Below are 18,762 nucleotides of genomic sequence, written 5' to 3'. Positions count from 1 at the left end.
CAAATATCTCCAGGGAAGGTTTTCCTGTACGTACCTCTAAAGCCTTTTGTCCAAATAGTTCCACATGACTCACTGATTTTCAGCTTTAGCCCAACTTTCTTTTTTACACTTATATAGGGAAACTTTCTTCATTTTTAATAATCCTAACTTGCCTTATATAATGGTTATTATTTTAGTGGCTTAGTCTAACTTGTTTTGCATATCTTTTAATCACCTGAAAAAATTGAGAAACTTTTCATCCAAAAAACACAGAATTCACTAATGTGGTTTTGAAAAAAGGTGTTAAAATGAGATTACAGGACATAAATTAGCAAGCAGCATTTCTATATAATAAAAATCACAGATATTTTTCTTTTTAAATTTGCATCTTCTAAATATCATAGTTAAAATGTAAATATTCAATAAAACCCTTTAATTTTTCTTTCCAAATACATGTAGTATTCAGACTGAGTAACATATTTAAATTTGTAACATAATTCATTTTATGTGATTTTAGGTATAAATTTCACTTGCAAAAGCTCCTATCCCTTGGTCATATTTTTAATCTTTCCATTTGGCTATAATTCTAAATATTAAGTATCATAGTTAAGAACTTTCAAAATACATATATATTTTTCATACTGATTTTTGGATGGTATAGGGTTTTAACTTAGGGCCTGTCACTTTCTTGGCTTGCTTGACTGGCCCTCTACCTTTTGAATAAGGCCCCCAACTCAGCTTTTTGCTGGTGGAGATAGAGTTTCATGGACATTTCTGGGCTGGCTTTGAATTGAAATCCTTTGGGATCCAGTTCTTTTCTTACATTTTATATAGTTTAAGGATGTATAACTTAAGGATTTTGCTCTTAAAGATGCAAGCAATATTGAAAAACATTTAGAGATGAAAGATGGATTCTAGTATATGCTAACAATGATATTACAGTAAAAATGACTAATTTCATGTATGTAAATAGTAAGTGAATTATTGAAGATAATATGTAGGATCCTGAGAAGTAATATGAATTCTGTTGAATATAGGTATATAATCTGTTGAAAACTGGCTGTTAGATCCACTTAAAGAAAATACAGCCATTAAAACAGCTAGTGATGAGTAAGATGCATTGAAACAAAAGCCACTATGAAAGTTTTCAAGTAGAAGACTAACCAAGTGACAGTAGGAGGCTGTAGAGCTAGCTGCCTTAGCCATGGTGGAGACAAAGTTGTGACACTAATAAGACAGAACACCCTAAACAGGGAGCTGGTAAAACTGTACTGAAGGGTAGCTAATGAGGAGATTTAGTCACCTTGATTCTCTAGGGTGAGGTGTTAAATTGATGTAGTTTGGAGACAGGATAGAACCAAAGTTCTAGCCCCACCATGAATGTGGGAAATGTGCTTGGATTTATTAGACCTACTCTGACAAAGGAAAGGGACTTTCACACCCCAAAATGTATATTTAAAACACATACATAAAATGAATTATTTCCCCAAATTAAAATATGCTACATAGCCTGATCTTGGGTTCTATTCAGATCTAAGTTGGTTTCTTCATTGAGAAAAATAAAGATTCAAAAACAGTACTTGACCCTTACATGTTTTGTAAGGATTAATTAAAGTAGCTTGTGATTATCAGGCATAGTGTGTTCAGTTTTTGCTAGTTGCAACTGAATATGAAATTTGGTGGTAAGACTTGATTCGTTTATTAGATTGTAAAGTTATGAGCACAAGACCTTTCTTATTTATAATTTGTACATAACATAATGTTTTTGAGTTGATACAGACTAGTAATTTGCTCCAGTGTTAGCTTAGGAACTATTAATGACATTTTTCTATTTGTAATAAAACAGCTTATTACAGTTCTCATAATTTTACACTGCAAAATAATGTAAGCTTTTTTTGTTTTACAAATGACATCTTAAACTATTTCTATATGATATTATACCAGGCATTGCATTCTTATTAAACTAGCTGGCTTTGAATTAATATTATTCCTTGTCTTGTACTCACTTTATTGATTTTATTTTCCATTAATTAATAACTTAGTATTCTCTTCATCTAAGGTTTCTATTTTGCACAAACTAGTTAGTTTCCTTTTGTTTTTATTTGGGCTCTATACAAAGTTCCTACAGAAATCCCCTTAAATTTCTTCAGTTTAGGCAGACACCTGATGACTTTCACTCATGAGACAAATGCCTTCTAACATATTCTATTGTGCCAATCTATGCAGGCCCCATTCATATCTTCTACATTTCATTGTGATTGATGAATAATAGCAAGAGCTATAAGACTTTGTACCTTTTAATATGTCTCTGATCTAACTCTTTCAGAAGAGTGTTTTCGCTACAGTACTCATAGCTTGACTGTAATTTTTAGAAAAGCAGTCTCTAAAATGCACAGAATTTGGCATTATAAGACTGGTTATTCAAAAATATGTATTGATTAGCTATGATGTTTTTCACCAGGGATTAGTGAAACAAAAATGTATACAATTGTTTCCAATTATTTTCTATTATATGCTTTTGTAAAATCCATAACCACACCATTTTCAGAAGCTTAAAGAAAATTGTTAACATTACTTAGGTTAATAAATACCTGCTTAGGGTTTGATGAAAAAGGCAAGCTTTTGTAAAATACAATTCTGCAGTTTTGCAATGGGATGCCAGGGGTTATCAGGGATTATCAGTTATTTCAATGGTTGCTTATCCATTTGTTTTAGTTACCATCTGTGCAGTTGTACAAGGCAATAACCAAGCCACATCCAGGGCCCAACACATAGCAGGAGTTCAGTCCCACTTGTCTCATGAATGAATGAGTGTAGTTCAAGTAGAATTTCAACATATGTAGCAACACAGGCAACCTGGCTGCTGTTTTCCTTCTTGACTCTTGATTATTTCTGAGATTGGATCTATGACATTTGGATTTTGACATTCATTAAATAATCGCAGCCATAGTAAATCATTAATGTTCTTTAATTTGGAATTCAAAATAGTTATGGTCTTCTCTACAGGATAGCAGTCTATATTAAACAAAGTATAAGAATTTAAAATCTTGGACTTTCCTTAACCAATAGACGGATAAAACAATGGTGCTTAAAATTTTCAAGTAATTTATAATAACTGATTCAGTACAAACAGATGTCTTACTAACTGTTCATACATTTAGGAAAGTGAGTTGAGTAGATCCTATTTGGAATTGCCTGATACTATATTATGTAAAAATGTTGAGACTTCCACCCAATAACAACTAAGCACCGTGTACAGTAAGTAATAAAGAACACAGAATCTCTTTAGGATGCTTCAACACTAATTGCGATTCTAATAGGAATTTTAGAGTCACATCAGACAAAAAATATCTTAATAGAAATTTAAAATTAAAGGTTAAATTACTCCCAAGGGAAGGAAGGAAACATTATGAAACAACCACACCCTCATGGAAGAATAAACCTTAGTTTCACTTCAGGGGAAAGAGGGAAAAAAAATTTTTTTATAACAGTTCTCAGCAGATGTCCAAGCGACCATCCCCCTCACCCATCTCATCTTTCCTTGACCTGTCTCTGAATCAACTTATTATCTATCTTTTTCCTTTTCTAAAAGATCTCAATCTTACTTTCAGGCTAAAGCTCCAGAGACCACATTCCTGAGGAATTCCATCCAGCTGTGAGGAGAATGGAGGGATCCAGAGTCCATCAACCAAAGCTCAGGTACCACCGGGAAACGCCACGGGAAAGCAAGCGCGCCAGCCAGAAGCCTGGACCACACCTAGACCACGCCCACTCGACCCTGAAGCCACGCCCAGAAAACACCAGGACACGCCCTATCTCGGTCTAGGTTCCGCCCATACTGCCCAGACACCCCCCGCTCACACCATGCCTTGGAGCGGAGGACGCGGGGGCTGTTGGGATTTGAAGTCTCTGGCGGTTTCCACAGTCCCTCTCGGCCGGTCCCTGGGTGCTTGCGCGCCTGCGCAGTCCGGCAGGTGGTGTTCGGGCGCCCGCCTGCGGGGGGCTCGCGTGCCGCCGCGGGCGAGGGCGCGGAGCGCGGGTGGCCGCGCTTCCTAGCCGCCTGAGGGCGCCCGCGCGGTGCGGGAGTCGGGGCTGGTGAGGGTCACCACGCCTTCTCCGCGGCCTCCTCCCTGCTCTTGCGGCTCCCCCTCTCCCCGCGGCCAGCGATCCTTTCGGGTGCGGTAGTCAGGACCGACCTCGCGCCCCGCACCGGGCTTCGCGGCGTCCCACCCCAGCACCGGCTTTTCTATCTGATTAAGAAGATTTCCTCAGCACCCCCTGAGAAGTACCGCACAACTGCGGATCTCTGGTACGTTTCCCGGCGCCGGGCCGGGGTGCCGAGGCGGCCCAGGGCCGGTCCCCCGGGTAACCGCGCAGGGTCTTCCCGCAGCAGGTGCGGCGTCAGCGGCGGGACGCGCGGGCCCGGCTCACCGGAAGGACGCAGGAGAAAGAAGTTGGGTGTGGCACCGAGCCGGACCCACGCGGCTGGGCCCTGGGCTCGAACTCGAGGCCCGCACCCTCTTCCTGAGCGGTTCCCCAGTGTGTTGTTTCCCCCTCGAGGCTGGCGCTCTACCACTTGGGCCACAGCTCCACTTCCAGCTTTTTGGTGGTTCATGGGAGATGGGATTCTCCAGGGCTTTCCCGCCTGGGGTTGCTTGGAACCGTGATCCTCAGCTCTGGGCCTCCTCAGTGGATAGGGTTACCTGGGATGGAACCTTTGAGGAGGGAAACGTAGCGAACCTCAGACACATAGGCCAGGCCTGCACCAGGAAAGCCATCCATCCGCGGAGGAGAGTGCAGACTAGGGTAGCGGGAAATAAGTCTGGCGAAGTCGTTTGGATTGAGTTTTGAATTACTTCATAGTCTGGAATTGCAGAGGCATGTTTTGGACTTGGATTCCATAAATATATATGGCTAGTCGAACTGAGGACTCGGTTCGAAGCCATCTGGGACGGGAAAGCTCGTGAGACTCAGCTCCATTTAACCCCCAAAGCTGGAAGTGGAGCTCTGGCTCAAGTGGTAGAGCACCAGACTTGAACAAAAAAAAGCGAAGGGATAGCACCCAGGCCCTGAGTTCAAGTCTTGTTACCAGCACACACACACACACACACACACACACACACACACACACACACACACACACACACACACACACACACACACACACACCACAAAAGGAAAGGAAATATAGAAGGAAAGAGGCACATAATGTAGTAACACACACACACACACACACACACACACACACACACACACACACACACACACCACAAAAGGAAAGGAAATATAGAAGGAAAGAGGCACATAATGTAGTAACACACACACACACACACACACACACACACACACACACACACACACACCACAAAAGGAAAGGAAATATAGAAGGAAAGAGGCACATAATGTAGTAACAAATCAAACAGCATGAACTCTGAATGAACAGGACATTTTCAGTAGTGATATTTGCATGGACTTAATCACACACATACACATTGATGACTCTTCTTGGGTTTGTTTGCATTGCTTTTCCCACTTAAAACTGTGAGATTGACAGTGTATTTGTGACTATAATGAGGCTCAGTGACTTGGCAGAGATTCTTAACTTACTATTATCTATTTACTTTTATGTGGGAAGATTTAACTGCCTCTGAAGAGGTTTCGCTCCAACACCATTTAAAAAGCATATGTAAGTAAATGACTTTCATCCAGGTGGCTTTAAGAGCAGTGTACTGGACCACTAAACTGACAACATGCAGATGTAATATTTGAGATCAAGGTCAGGAGCATAAATTGATGGTGCTGATTTTTTCATGAATGATATTTTAGTACCAATATTTGGAATCAGCATAAAAATTAGAAAATTTAGAGCTTTAATTTCACATAGCTAATTAGGCCAAATCACTTGGCAAGCATAATTATTGACTTTGTGAAGACTGCTTTGGAATTGAGAAATCAACTGGAAAACTAAACTTTCATAAATACTAGAGTTACTGGGGGAAACGTGGACATATTTTGAGATATGTTATAGGGAGATTTGTTATGCTAATCACTTTATACTTTTACAGTTCTCATGTTTTGGCCATAAGGATTTCTGCTCTAAACAGACCAATACAATATAATCGGAGGAGTTCTTTTACCACTGAGAAATGTAGATATCAAACAGCTCAGTAAGGAATTACCTAGCTGCAATTGTGATAACAAATATGACAATATAGAAGGGTAAGAACACTCATATCAGAAAGAACTGACAGCCTGAGATAATCAAGACATTTTCAAGATAGAATGTACCTTGCTGATATTTAAAAGCAGTCTTTTACTACCTCCCCCAAGCTACCATGAAATATCCTATCATCATGTCATTCCTGGCTCTTGTTCATTCTTGGGCTCAGTTTACCTTCTCTTGAGCATTTGAAGCATAGTTTGCCACTGGGATGGGGGGTAGGGTAGGAAGTCTTTCAGGAACCAAGGCTTTGTAAGGATCTTTCTCAAGCCAGGCATTGTTGCATTATGGTGACTAAATGTGAACTAAGTGGCCATTTAATTTTATTCACGCTACATTGATTCCCATTAAGGGAAAAAGGGTTTGGGCAATGGGAAATCGATGGTCTGCCACAACCACCACAGACTTAGCCTCTTAACATCCTTCAGAGGAACCACAGCAAACATAACACCTGTCACTTCTGATTAGGAATTTTTGATAACAGCTAATAAAAGATAGTTTTTTTTCCTTTTTCCATTTAAAAATTTAATGTGCCCTGAGTGTATCTATAAGGATGCAAAGTACTACTGCTGCCATGATTTTGCATTGCTATAGAGAACAACAGTCAGTGTTGGTTAAGTGCTTGTACAATCAATTTCATTGTCCCATTTAAAAGATAAAGTCACCTTTATCAAACTTATTTGGTGTGACTCAGAAAAAAGAATATTTTCTTAAAACAGACTTTTCTGTGATGTAGAAGAATTCCAATCAAATAAGACTAGATGTAAGGCAATTTTATCATCTGAAGAGAGTAAAACTGTTAGTAGGAGATAACTAGCAATATTTTTCTTTTTGTTACTTTTCACAATGAAATACAACCCCACAGTATGCCGATTCCTTTTTTTTTTTTTTTTTTTTTTGTCAATTGGGGGACTTGAACTCTGGGCCTGGGCACTGTCACTCAGCTCTTCAGCTCAAGGCTAGCGCTCTACCACTTGAGTCACAGTGCCACTTCTGGTTTTCAGAGTGGTTTATTGGAGATAAGAGTCTCACGGACCTTCCTGACCAGGCTGGCTTTGAACCGAGATCCTCAGATCTCAGCCACCGAGTAGCTAGGATTTCATGCATGAGCCACTAGTGCGAGGCTTTTTTTTTTTTTTTTTTGTCAGTTGTGGGGCCTGAACTCTTGAGTTTGAGCACTGTCCCTCAGCTCTTCTCTTCAGCTTAAGGCTAGCACTCTGCCACTTGAGCCACAGTACCATTTCTGTTTTTTTCTGCTTATGTGGTACTGAGGAATTGAACCCAGGGCCTCATGCATGCAAGGCAAGCACTCTAGCACCTTCCCAGCCCAAATTCTTCTTATAATATGGTCTCTAACTTGGGCACTCAGACATGTTTTATGGGTGACAATATATATGTCTTTTAATAACCTATCTTTAAAACATATTTTATTTACAGCAAGGGTTGGCAAACTTCTTTTTATATAGTATAAGAGAGTAAATATTTCAGACTTGGTGAGCCCTACTGTTTCTTTTGCAACTACTCACCTCTGAAATTCTAAAGCAAAAGCAGTGAGACATAAATAAATGGACATGGCTATTTTAGTACAGCATGAGCAGGACATACAGGTTTGATTTGTAGATTGTGGTTTGCTAATCTGGGATTTATAGCATGTCTGAGGTTTCTTAGTGAAAAGGAAGTGCTACATATTGGAATAATTAATACCTGAAAGCTTCAGGAAGTTAGAGATGGACTTGTCTTGTTGACTGCTGTTTCCTCTCTAGAACACAGTGCCTACTATATACATTGAGTAAAGGAATAAGTAGCAAGGATGCCTGGTGTAAGGAGAGTTCTGTATTCAGATTCCTAGGTTGGTTGACAAGTAATATACAATACCATTTGGAGCAGAAAATATACAGAACTTATGTACTTAGTTCATACAACAAATTCAGGAAAGATGCCTGAGAATGAAAAAGAACCAAGTTCATTAAACTATGTTTTACAAGTACTTGAGGGAAAAAAGTAAATTAAAAAAACTAATAAATAAGTAAATGGTAATGGGAAGCAATAGATCTATGAATCTCCATTAGTAAAATGCAAATTAGCTTCTGTGGAAAGGAGATTATATGTCAACCTCTCTATTAGTCTAGGGCTTTCATTGTTTGCCCTAAGCTTTTATAACTTTGTTAGCACCTGCACTACTATTTTCCTCCTATCTCTTCAGCTGTTGTCCCCATTTCTGTCTTGTGGGTCCTTGCGTCCTACAGATGAGTCACAGTTCTGTTAGGAGTCCTTTCTCTCTGAACTCTCTCCTAGTTCTGGTCCCTCCTCCATAGCTTTAGGCCTGGGGGAGGTGGTGAATGCCCTGTTGCTGCTGTGATGAGCTGCTTGCAGATCAATAGATTATGTACTTAGGTTGCCCATGCTTTTAGAAACAGCCTGTAATAAATTCTCATTATTCAAAGTGAGATACCATTGGCTTTTTGTTTGGACTCTAATGGTCATTGTGATCTTAATGCTTTCTTAAAGATACCTATTGTGTCTCATCCAAGGAATTTTAATTTCATTAAAGTCATTGATTGGGGCTTCTGTTTCTTGTAATAAAATCTCAGGGTGAAAGTAGCCCTGGAATGTGATTCTTTTTCCTTTTTCTTTCTTTCAGTCCTAGGGCTTGATCTCAAGGTCTTGGCTCTGTCCCTGTGCTCTTTTTTTTTCTCCCACCGCTAGTGTTGTACCATTTTAAGCAGCAGAACCACTTCCGGTTTTTTGTTGGTTAATTGGAGATAAAACTCTCACAGACTTTTCTGCCAGGACTGGCTTTGAATCCCAGTTCTCCGATCTCCCCTCTTGAGTAGCTAGGATTTCAAGTATGAGCTACCAGCACCTGGCTAGAATGTGATTTTTAATCAGGGCTTGCAATTCTCAGATCCCACCTCTTGAGTAACAAGGATTTCAAGTAAAAACTACCAGCACCTGGCTAGAATGTGATTTTTAATCAGTGTTTGAGGATATTCCACTACATCCCTGCTATATTTGAATACTATACACAACAGAGAGAGCTAAGTCAACTTTCTCAAAGGCACATTTGACTGGTAGGATGCATGCACATAGATCTCCCCACTGTTCTTGTCCCATTCATTGGACCTTTGTGGAGCAAAGCTCATGTATCCTCATTCTTACATTCTCAGTTGACTTTCTAGTTTCTCTGCCATTCTTTACTGTTTAAAAGTAGAATGCTTGGAACAGAAGCTGTTTGTCCATGAGCTGTCTGATCAATGTTGGGTTGAGTAACAGCAGGGTAAATATACCTGGAAGGATGAAGATGAGAAGGTAAACCATGTCTTCCTCTCTTGTTTGCATATACAAGGCTTAGGGTGACCCTGAATCAACCTATCACTCCCTGTCTGCTTATCTAAGTACCAAACACCATGCCAACAATTGACTTTGAGTACTATTTTTTTTCCTTCCATTACTAACAATATCTGCTACCCCATTGTTGTTCAGTTTTCATCCAAATATTAAAATAATAGGAACCAGCTTTTTGTTACTTAGAAGGACACTAAAATATTTTGCTGAACTTTAAGTTTCAAATCTAAATTATAAGCATCATCTGACCTGTATATTGTTAGTATCCTTCTCTGATTTTTTTCTTTTGACATCAACTCTGTACAGTTTCTTTCATTCCTTGCATCTCAAGGTTATTAGAAAATAAACTGAAATGCTCTGTTTTTTGATTGATGATCATACTGATTTTAAGGAAATGTTCTGAAGTAGGTTCTTAAGTATATCATTAATTTAAAATTTTATAATGAAGGTCCAGTTTATTTTTTAACAGGCTTCTCAAATATCTGTTGGCTTCTCTAATTCTTCTTATTTATTCAGTGAGCTCATTCCCCATTTCATTTTTGATTAAATTGCTTCACCATGGCAGAACTCTGGGAGGAAAAAAAAGTCCCGGGTATTTAATATGGGCTTTAGTTTAATCTAAATGAATTGAAGAATACAAACAACTCACTAGAAATTAATTTTTATTGGTGGAGAGAGTGAAGTGAATTTCTTAATCTTTAATCTAATTGTTAGAAAATACACTTCAGAGGTTTGTTATAGATTGCTTCTTTTTCTGTATATCCCATTCTATTCATATAAATATCTTTCCCTTCCAAGATTAAGAAATAAAACAAAGGAAAGCATAGATGTGCTTCTCCTAAAATTAACTAAAATGAGCTACATAATAACTGATTCCTGATTCTTTATGATCCTTTTCTTTTATGTCTTGGAACAATGATAACTACTACTTTCTTTCTCTTTTGAATCATTTGTGCACTTATCTCAAGTTGTATTACTCATGAACTAGCTTGTGTTTTATTTATTTTCCTTTTCTCCTCTCCCACCCAGAGAATCAAAGACCACAGGGAAGATGAATCCTGGTACCAACAATTAGTGGTACTGAATGCTTACTGACAGATATTTGTATAATAGAATATATGTTTTTATGAGAGAGCACAGAATACTATGTGACTCTGAAAAGATTGCTGCTCCCAAAGTGTATTTATTTAGTAAGTATATCTCAAGTGATCCACTACTATATAGGTTTGTCTTTTAATTTAAAAAGTTCTCCCATTATCCATCATCTGTGTTTTTTTTTTTTTTTGAAGGGGGTCTGGTCATGGGGCCTGAACTCTGGGCCTGGGTGCTGTCCCTCAGCTCTTCAGCTCAAGGCTAGTGTTCTACCACTTGAGCCATAGCACCACTTCTGGCTTATTTTTTTTCTGCCTATATGGTGCTGAGGAATCGAACCCAGGTCCTCATGCATGCAAGGCAAGCGCTCTACCACTGAGCCACCTTTCCAGCCCTCATCTGTGTTTTTTTTTTTTTTTTTGGATCCGGTCGTGGGGCCTTAACTCTGGGTCTGGGCACTGTCCCTCAGCTCTTCAGCTCAAGGCTAGCGCTCTACCCCTTGAGCCACAGCGCCACTTCTGGCTTTTTTCTTTCTGCTTATGTGGTGCTGAGGAATCGAACCCAGGGCCTCAGGCATGCAAGGCAAGCTCTCTACCACTGAGCCACCTTCCCAGCCCCTCATCTGTCTTTTTATTTGATGATCACTGAGCACTATTTGAAGTAGGTTAACAAGTTCATTTTTAAAATTTCACATATCTCACCTATGCTAATACATAGGCTTTAAAGATTTCATATATTTTCAATAACCTGTGTTCAACAAAATTAGTTTCCCCAAACCAAAACATGTGACTATAATTGCTATGTGAGTACAAGAAACTGCACCATAATCACAGACAAAAAAATGAAGCAATTTTTAAAGCCCAAAGATTCATACTCAATTGCAAGCAGGCACTGATGGTTCATACCTGTATTCTTAGCCATTCTGGAGGCTGAGATCTGAGGATCTCAATTGAAACCAGCCTGAGCAGGGAAGTGCCAGAGTCTCTTACCAAATTAGCCACCAAAAAGCTGGAAGTGGAGGTGTGGGAGAGCACCGCCAGCCTTCAGTGCAAAAACTAAGGGATATCATTCAGGCTGTGAGTTCAGTCCCTAGTTGTGGCACATGCACACACACACACACAACAACAACAACAACAACAACAACACAATTATACTTAGTTGCTGTAAAGATATTGAGTGGTAAATAAGTTTCCCTTTTCCTTTCTTTTCCAAGAAGATGGCTACCAATGAGATGTCTGAGGAAGGAACTAACTGAAGCTGTGTGACTGGGAGCTGAATTCTTTAATTATTAATGTTTCTATCTCATTTTCACTGCTCATTGATGAAAAGCTGAGGTTCAGTAAAGAAGTAAGAAAGAAGTAAGAAGTAAGAAACTTCAAAGAACCATTCAAGTAAATATTTTATGAGCATTATAATAATTGTTCATTTTGTCTTTTCCAGTAAGCTTGTTACTGGACTGGGGTGTTTCTGACTACTCCATGGAACTGGTGCTGGGATCCCATGACAGCCTTCCTGTGCTAGCCCTGGCCCTCTCCAGCATGGCAGCAAGCTCAGTCATTCTACCAGCATCTTTCAGAGCTTCCGTATTCTTTATGCACACTTTCAGTATTCAGGCTGGTTCTCCTTCCTGCTTTCCTCACTGTGTAATTAAGCACTTTTCTATTCAGCATGATACTTTCTTCAGACACTGTTTATACTATTTCACTCACCCTCTCCAAATGCTGAGCCATCTTCCAACATCTACTATAAGGAAGTCCAGACTTCTCAGACTGACTTCTACATCCCAGCTTCCTGTATTATTTCCTTTTGTTCTCTCAAAGGTCCTATTCTCAAGGAGAAGAAAGTGCATGCTCTCATAAATATCTCACCTCTATCTTTTGCCATCTATACCCATTCATTTGAAGTGCTGTTTTGCCCTCTCTTTGCTTCCCTGAATTCTGCTTATCTTTCAGAATTTCCGAACTTCAGGTCTACTGCAGGAATCCTTCCTCCTATTTGGATCAACCTACACTGGCTTCTCTCCTAGAACATTTAATAGATATTTAGTTAGGCTTCTACACAGACACAGAGTTAAAGGAGTTAAAGGCAGTTGTTCTGTCCTGGGATTGAATCTTAGACACCGACTAGTCCAAGTGAATCAAATTGTGTTTAGTATTGTGATATACTTGTTAGAGTTCACAGGGATCACATGTCAGCTGAATGTAGTTTGATCTTAGTCACTTTATCAGTTAGGATTTGATTTCCATTTTAGAGATGAGCAAGTAGAGGCGCAGAGAGGTTAAGTAATCTGTCACAGGTCACACAACTAACTAATAAAGGGCAGAACTAAGTCCTGGTTTCTGACCATACGCACCTAGTCTCAAGATGATGGATCAAATTTTTAAAAAATTACCTTTTCCTTATCTATAAGTGCTTTCAAGGATAGCATCTTTGCTTTGTGTGTGTATGTGTATATGTGTGCATGCATGCACATGCTTGGGTGTGTTGTGTGTTTGTGTGCCTGTTGCTGTGCTGGCTGCCTGAGGGAATCATCAGGGCAGTTATAAGATGACCAGACTGTACTAGATGACCAAAGGCATGCCTGATCATATTTGCGTGTACTTATTTTCAACAGCCTCACCTAAGAACTATACTGTGAAAACAAACCACACAGAAAGAATAATAATAATAAAAACACAGTTCCCTCATTTCTTAGCTCTAAGCAGTGGTGAGTGCCATGTCACGGTGAGTGCCATATCTATTAAAGTGAACTGGGTGGTGTCCAGTGTAGAGAAGTGGCCAGGAGATTTGTTATCTTCCTCTTTGAAGGATCCTGGCTAATGTTTTTCTCTTCCCATTGCCCATATGACCTTGTCAGTTCTTCATTTCCATATTGATACATTTCTCTGATGTCGCCTTTCTTCTCTTAAGTACTGTTTCCTTCATGAAGCTTTGTAAACAACTCCATTCTTGTCTTGTTCTCTTGTGCTTGCTGATTCCATCCAGGATTCAGGTGTTTAGAGGTTTGTTCGTAGTGTAGGAGGTGATATTGACATCTTCGATAGGTGGAAAATGGGATGAACAGTTAGAAATCCTCTGGTAACTGGGGGAGCTACTCTTGGGAAAGGATCAACATCGCTTTTAAGGAACCCTGAGCTCTTCAAATTTCTTTTCTGTTATCTTTAAGAGTTGCCATTCACCTAAGCAGTTTATGAATACAGAGCATCTGGATCAGTGTCATCCCTTCCACCCACCCCTCCCACCCTTCCCTGGCTTATCATAATTTTAGGTTATGTACTGATTTTTTTTGCAGCTTAACAAAGCAGTCATACAACTGATTCTGTTTGCGATGTGTACAATGCGTCTTGACCTCTGTCTTCATGTCCACATCTTCACCCCTTGATTTCTTGTGGGAGGAAGGTTTTATAAAAGCACACTGAACTACTGTCTAGCTTCTATTTTTAAAATACTACTTCTTTCTGTCACAAGTACTTCTCACCAGAGCTTGCACCACATTGTTTCAATTCTTGTCTTCCAAAACTTGAGCTAAAATCTTTTCGGGATAAGCCATATTCATCCTGTGGATTTCCAGTCCCTTATCATCATTGGGGTATAATGTACGTTAATCTTTGCTAAGTGCTAAGAATAAGAAAGTGCATGACTATGATGAGCATACACAGTGAGCAGCAAGGAAGAGAGGTTCCTCAAGTGGCTACTGGTGGTACTTCATGAGTGGAACAACCCACATGAGGGAGCTGGTAGATACAGAGGACCTCAGAGAGAAGCAGTTGGACTGGATTGTGATGGGTAAATGGAGAGTTTCCAAGAAGGGAAACAAATGAAAACGTAATCATCAGAGACTGAACATCATGCCACAAGACACAGCCATGGGAGTGTGTGATTTGTTAGGAAAGCAGCAAAAGCTCTCCATCACTCGGCATCTATGGGCAGTGGAGAGAAATGAAGCTAGAGGGTAGCAGTGCTCTGGGTTCTCAAGCGAGATCATTATGTGACTATAGATCTAGCTTAAAGGATATTTTTAAAACATGTTTTTCTTTTCTACATCATATCACTTGGGACTATTACTAAGATTTGACCACTCAAAAAAGCTTGGTATCACTTTGGGTAGAATGAAGAAAAGACTGAAGGCTTGCAAGTGATTATATTCATAACTGATTAGTGCTGGCAGTCATTGGAGAGGGGTTTCACCAAATAATAGAGGAGGCTGTCTTCCTGTGAAGGCATTACTGGAAATGGGAATGAGAGGTTTTGCAGAGGGAGAACTTGGCTTGCTCTCTTTATTCAGATCCTTGGGGAATGATTTAGAGAAGTGGACTTCTTACTGTTTTACTTCCAAGGATTGACTTAGGTTAGTGAATACAGAGTTTATCGTGCCTAGGAGAAATGACTGAGTTGATTGTTAGGTAATCAAAATTTCACTACTTTGTATGTCTACAGGCACTGAACTGTACTCCTAAATCTGTCTTTAGATGACAAGACTGGATCATTACTTGTGATGTTAAGGTCCTATGTATTCATGACAAATATTCAAAATAATTTTGATGCTTAATTTTATTACACTTGAAATGTATTAAAAGTTTATCTGTGAATTAATAGCTAATTAGTGAGTAACACAGTAAATTACTAATTTACATTTACTATGCTTATTTGACAACCAATATAGAATGATTAAAAGCTTTGGTGTCCAATTATATTTTTATTAACTATTATGGAAGTTTTGGGCAGTTCAATCCCTTGGCCCCTATTTGGTTTTCAATAAAGCAAGGGTATACAATGGCAGTTATATTCCATTATTATTAGAAGACTCAAATTATGATGTATATAAAACCACACATATACTAATATACAAAGTACTGTCTTTTCAGGTGTTTTTTTTCTCTGATGTTGGAAAATTGTACCTAGGGGCTCACACGTACTAAGCAAAACTATACCACTGAGCTACACCTCCTGTCCCTGGTTTTTCCTCTTTTTTTTTTTTTAAATCATTCTATAATATTTAAAAGCATTGGAGAAATAAAACAAAGTGGTATCAGCTCTCTCTTTTTTTTTTTATCAAGTTCAAGCCTCCTATTTAAATCTATTCCTAATTAATTTACTATGAATAATAAATGGCAGTTTATTCAAAATGACAAAATAGTAATGATAATGTTTTAACCATGTTTCACTATCTGGGAGCATCATTTCCATAGGTTTCCTATACTTCTTCCTTATATTCTGTTAATAAAACACAGATGCATGAAATACTTGCCTCTGAGGAGAAATACCTGGAATCATCTTACTTATGAGAATTAAGGAGAATTAATTTGACCCTGGGACAGTGGCTTTAAGCCAGACAGAGATCTCAGATAATGATTCTTGCCACAAACGTTTCTGAGCCTCTTCCAATCAATGACTGATTCCACCTATTGGGAGAATCACCGTGGTTGGATGCAGTGGCATACTCTTGTTCCTGTGACAAAGGCAAGCACAAATCAGAGCATTGTAGCCAGGGCTGGTGTGGGAATAAAGCAAGACCTTATCTCAAAAAGTAGCCATTGCATAAAGGAACTAGAGCTGAAATTGTAGAGTACACGCTGGCCCTGAGGTTGAACCCCAGTATATAATTTATAATGTATAAGTACTGATTGGCTTGCTAATTTAGCTCTTTTATTTCAACAGACAAAACATCTGAGTGTCTTTACATCCTTGGGCCTACATACTTGAGCCCTTCCATACACACACACTGAACACACATGTGGTTACTAGATATTCTTTCTCATCCTAAAGGACTAATTAATACATAGTTGACTTTTCTTTCACAAGTATTTAAAAGATGATATTTTTGCACATTTCTTGAGAGGAGTGTTAAAAAGTGTTACACAAAGTAATTAGACTAAGAAGGTGACTAGGTGATTATTATTCATGTTATTGGTAATGATACGTTGCAATTCACTAGGCTACAAGAGCACAGCTATGGACATGAACTCTTCTTACTGCTGAATAAATGAGTAAAGAAATTGAATTTGGCTGGGAGCCAGTGGCTCATGCTTGTAATCTTAGCTACTCAGGAGGCTGAGATCTGAGGATCACAGTTCAAAGCCAGCCTGGGCAGGAAAGAAAGTCTGTGAGACTCTTATCTCCAATAAACCACTAGAAAACCGGAAGGGGTGCTGTGGCTTAAGCTGTAGAGCACTCACCTTGAGCTGAAGAGTGCAGGGACAGCACCTAAGCCCAGAGTTCAAGCCCCATGACCGACAAAAAAAAAAAAAAAGAAATTGAATTTGCACACATTTTTAATGTATTTTGTACAATATTGTTAAATGCACATCCCTGTACTGTACTTATAAGCTCTTAGCATGTGCTACATATTGTGTTGTCATTTCCTGGAACTTTTTTTCATATATCTTGACCACAACCCTTAGAAGTAGCTTCTAAGGCTCATTTAACAGATAAGCAAGCAGGCTTATGAGGCTAAGATTTATAAATAAAACTTGTAAGCTGTGGACTATGGATTTTTAACCAGGGTGTCTAAATTCCCAGCTGGGACTCTTAACTGCCACACAAAATGCCCAGGTACTTGTATAATCACAGACTCAGTACTGAAAATGACGTTGGTCAATCTGTGGAGCCTTTCACATCAGTGCTGAAATCTGTCCTCATCTTAGACAGATGGTCATCCAGGCTTTGTTTGAGTAATTCCAGAAATTAGTATTTCATAACTTCACAAGAAAGCACATTCGATTGTTGGAAAGCTCCTATCACCGGATATCTTATTCATCTGTTTATTGGAAACTTGTCTCCCTGTAATTTACACATGTTAGTTCTAGTTCTGCTTCTTGAGAAATATTGACTAGCTATTTTTCTCTCTTTTTCCTGGCAGCTTTCAAATATTGTGTTCATCTAAGGATTCTCTGGCAGCTTCATGTATGGTTTACTGACCCCTCTCCAATATCTTAATGCTGTCTGACAGCCTAGTTTTTAATTTTTATTAATTAATTAAATAATTTAATTTGTTATGCAATTAATTGATTGCAAATATTGAATCATTTTAATAGTATGTGTCAGTTGTACAGGGTGATTTCATTGTGACATTTCTATATAGTTCCCAATGTTTTCTGACTAGACTCAACTCCTTCCATCACTCTGCCTTATTCCCCTTCTCTTCCATCTTAAAACAATTTGAGCAGGTTTCATTGTTCTATTTTCATACAGGAATGTTAAGTGCTTCTGCTATATTAACTCTCCATTTATCCCTCCTCCTCCCTTTGATCATCCTTCCAGGACTTGTTTTACATTCCTGTCATTTATTTATTTTTATTTTTTTATTTTTTGGGTCCTGTTGTGGGGCCTGAACTCTGGGCCTGGGTGCTGTCCCTTAGCTCTTCAGCTCAAGGCTAGCACTCTACCACTTGAGCCACAGCGCCATTTCTGGCTTTTTTCTTTTTGCTTATGTGGTGCTGAGGAGTCAAATACAGGGCCTCATGCATGCAAGGCAAGCGCTCTACCACTGAGCCACCTTCCCAGCCCCAGTGTTATGAGAACATGTCACACATAAACACACGTTTGGTTATGTGTGTCTGTATATATGTTTTATCTTTTATGTTTACCTTTCACATATGGGAGAAAATACTACACATTTGTCAATTTGAACCTGCCTCATTTCATTTAACAGGATGATCTCTAGTTCTGCCCATTGCTGCGGTAAACACAGGTGTCTTTATTATATCCTGACTTACATTCCTTCAGCTCTGTGTGCATGAATGGTATAAGTGGATTATATGGAGGCTCCATTTTTAGTTTTTTTAAGCATTTCCATACTGCTTTTCATAGTGCATGTGTTAATGTACACCCCCCCACATCTTTCTAGCATTTGTAACAGTATAAAACTGCTAATCTAATGAATACATTCTAATGGGGTTGATTAAAATGGTTCTTGAGAAAGTACTGTATGTATTCAGCTCCTGCCTTTCATCTTCCTTTCTTGGATTTTTGATGTTCTTTCATTATTAGAATAGCTTCCTTGGTTTCCTTCCATGTCTTTGCTAAAAATGTTGTGTGCTAGTCAAGGCCATTAGTGAGTGGAACATGTAAAATTGGAGACAAGTTTTTATGTTCTTTTTTTATCCTACTCGTGTGTGTTTGTTCAA

The 18,762-nt window shown here is 39.0% G+C and overlaps 1 protein-coding gene across 4 annotated transcripts in view; it reads left to right on the top strand.

Moving 5' to 3' along the window:
- Mei4 (meiotic double-stranded break formation protein 4) overlaps nt 1–18,762 on the top strand; it is a 236,032-nt gene that overhangs the window by 31,545 nt on the left and 185,725 nt on the right. For 3 of the 4 annotated variants that reach the window (XM_070011060.1, XM_070011057.1, XM_070011059.1), the window contains exon 1: nt 4,074–4,288. The gene's annotated coding sequence lies outside the window, so the exon portion shown is untranslated. Of the gene's footprint in view, nt 1–3,590; nt 3,679–4,073; nt 4,289–18,762 lie in introns of those variants that run through there. The other variant, XM_070011058.1, reaches the window with a different exon arrangement.

This window comes from Dipodomys merriami, unplaced genomic scaffold (assembly GCF_024711535.1).
Source record: "Dipodomys merriami isolate MVZ:Mamm:240054 unplaced genomic scaffold, mDipMer1.0.p SCAF_8, whole genome shotgun sequence".
In the NCBI taxonomy this organism is placed as follows: Eukaryota; Metazoa; Chordata; class Mammalia; order Rodentia; family Heteromyidae; genus Dipodomys; species Dipodomys merriami.
The sequence above is the reverse complement of the archived record's forward strand: the minus strand, read 5'-3'. Positions and strand labels throughout refer to the sequence as shown.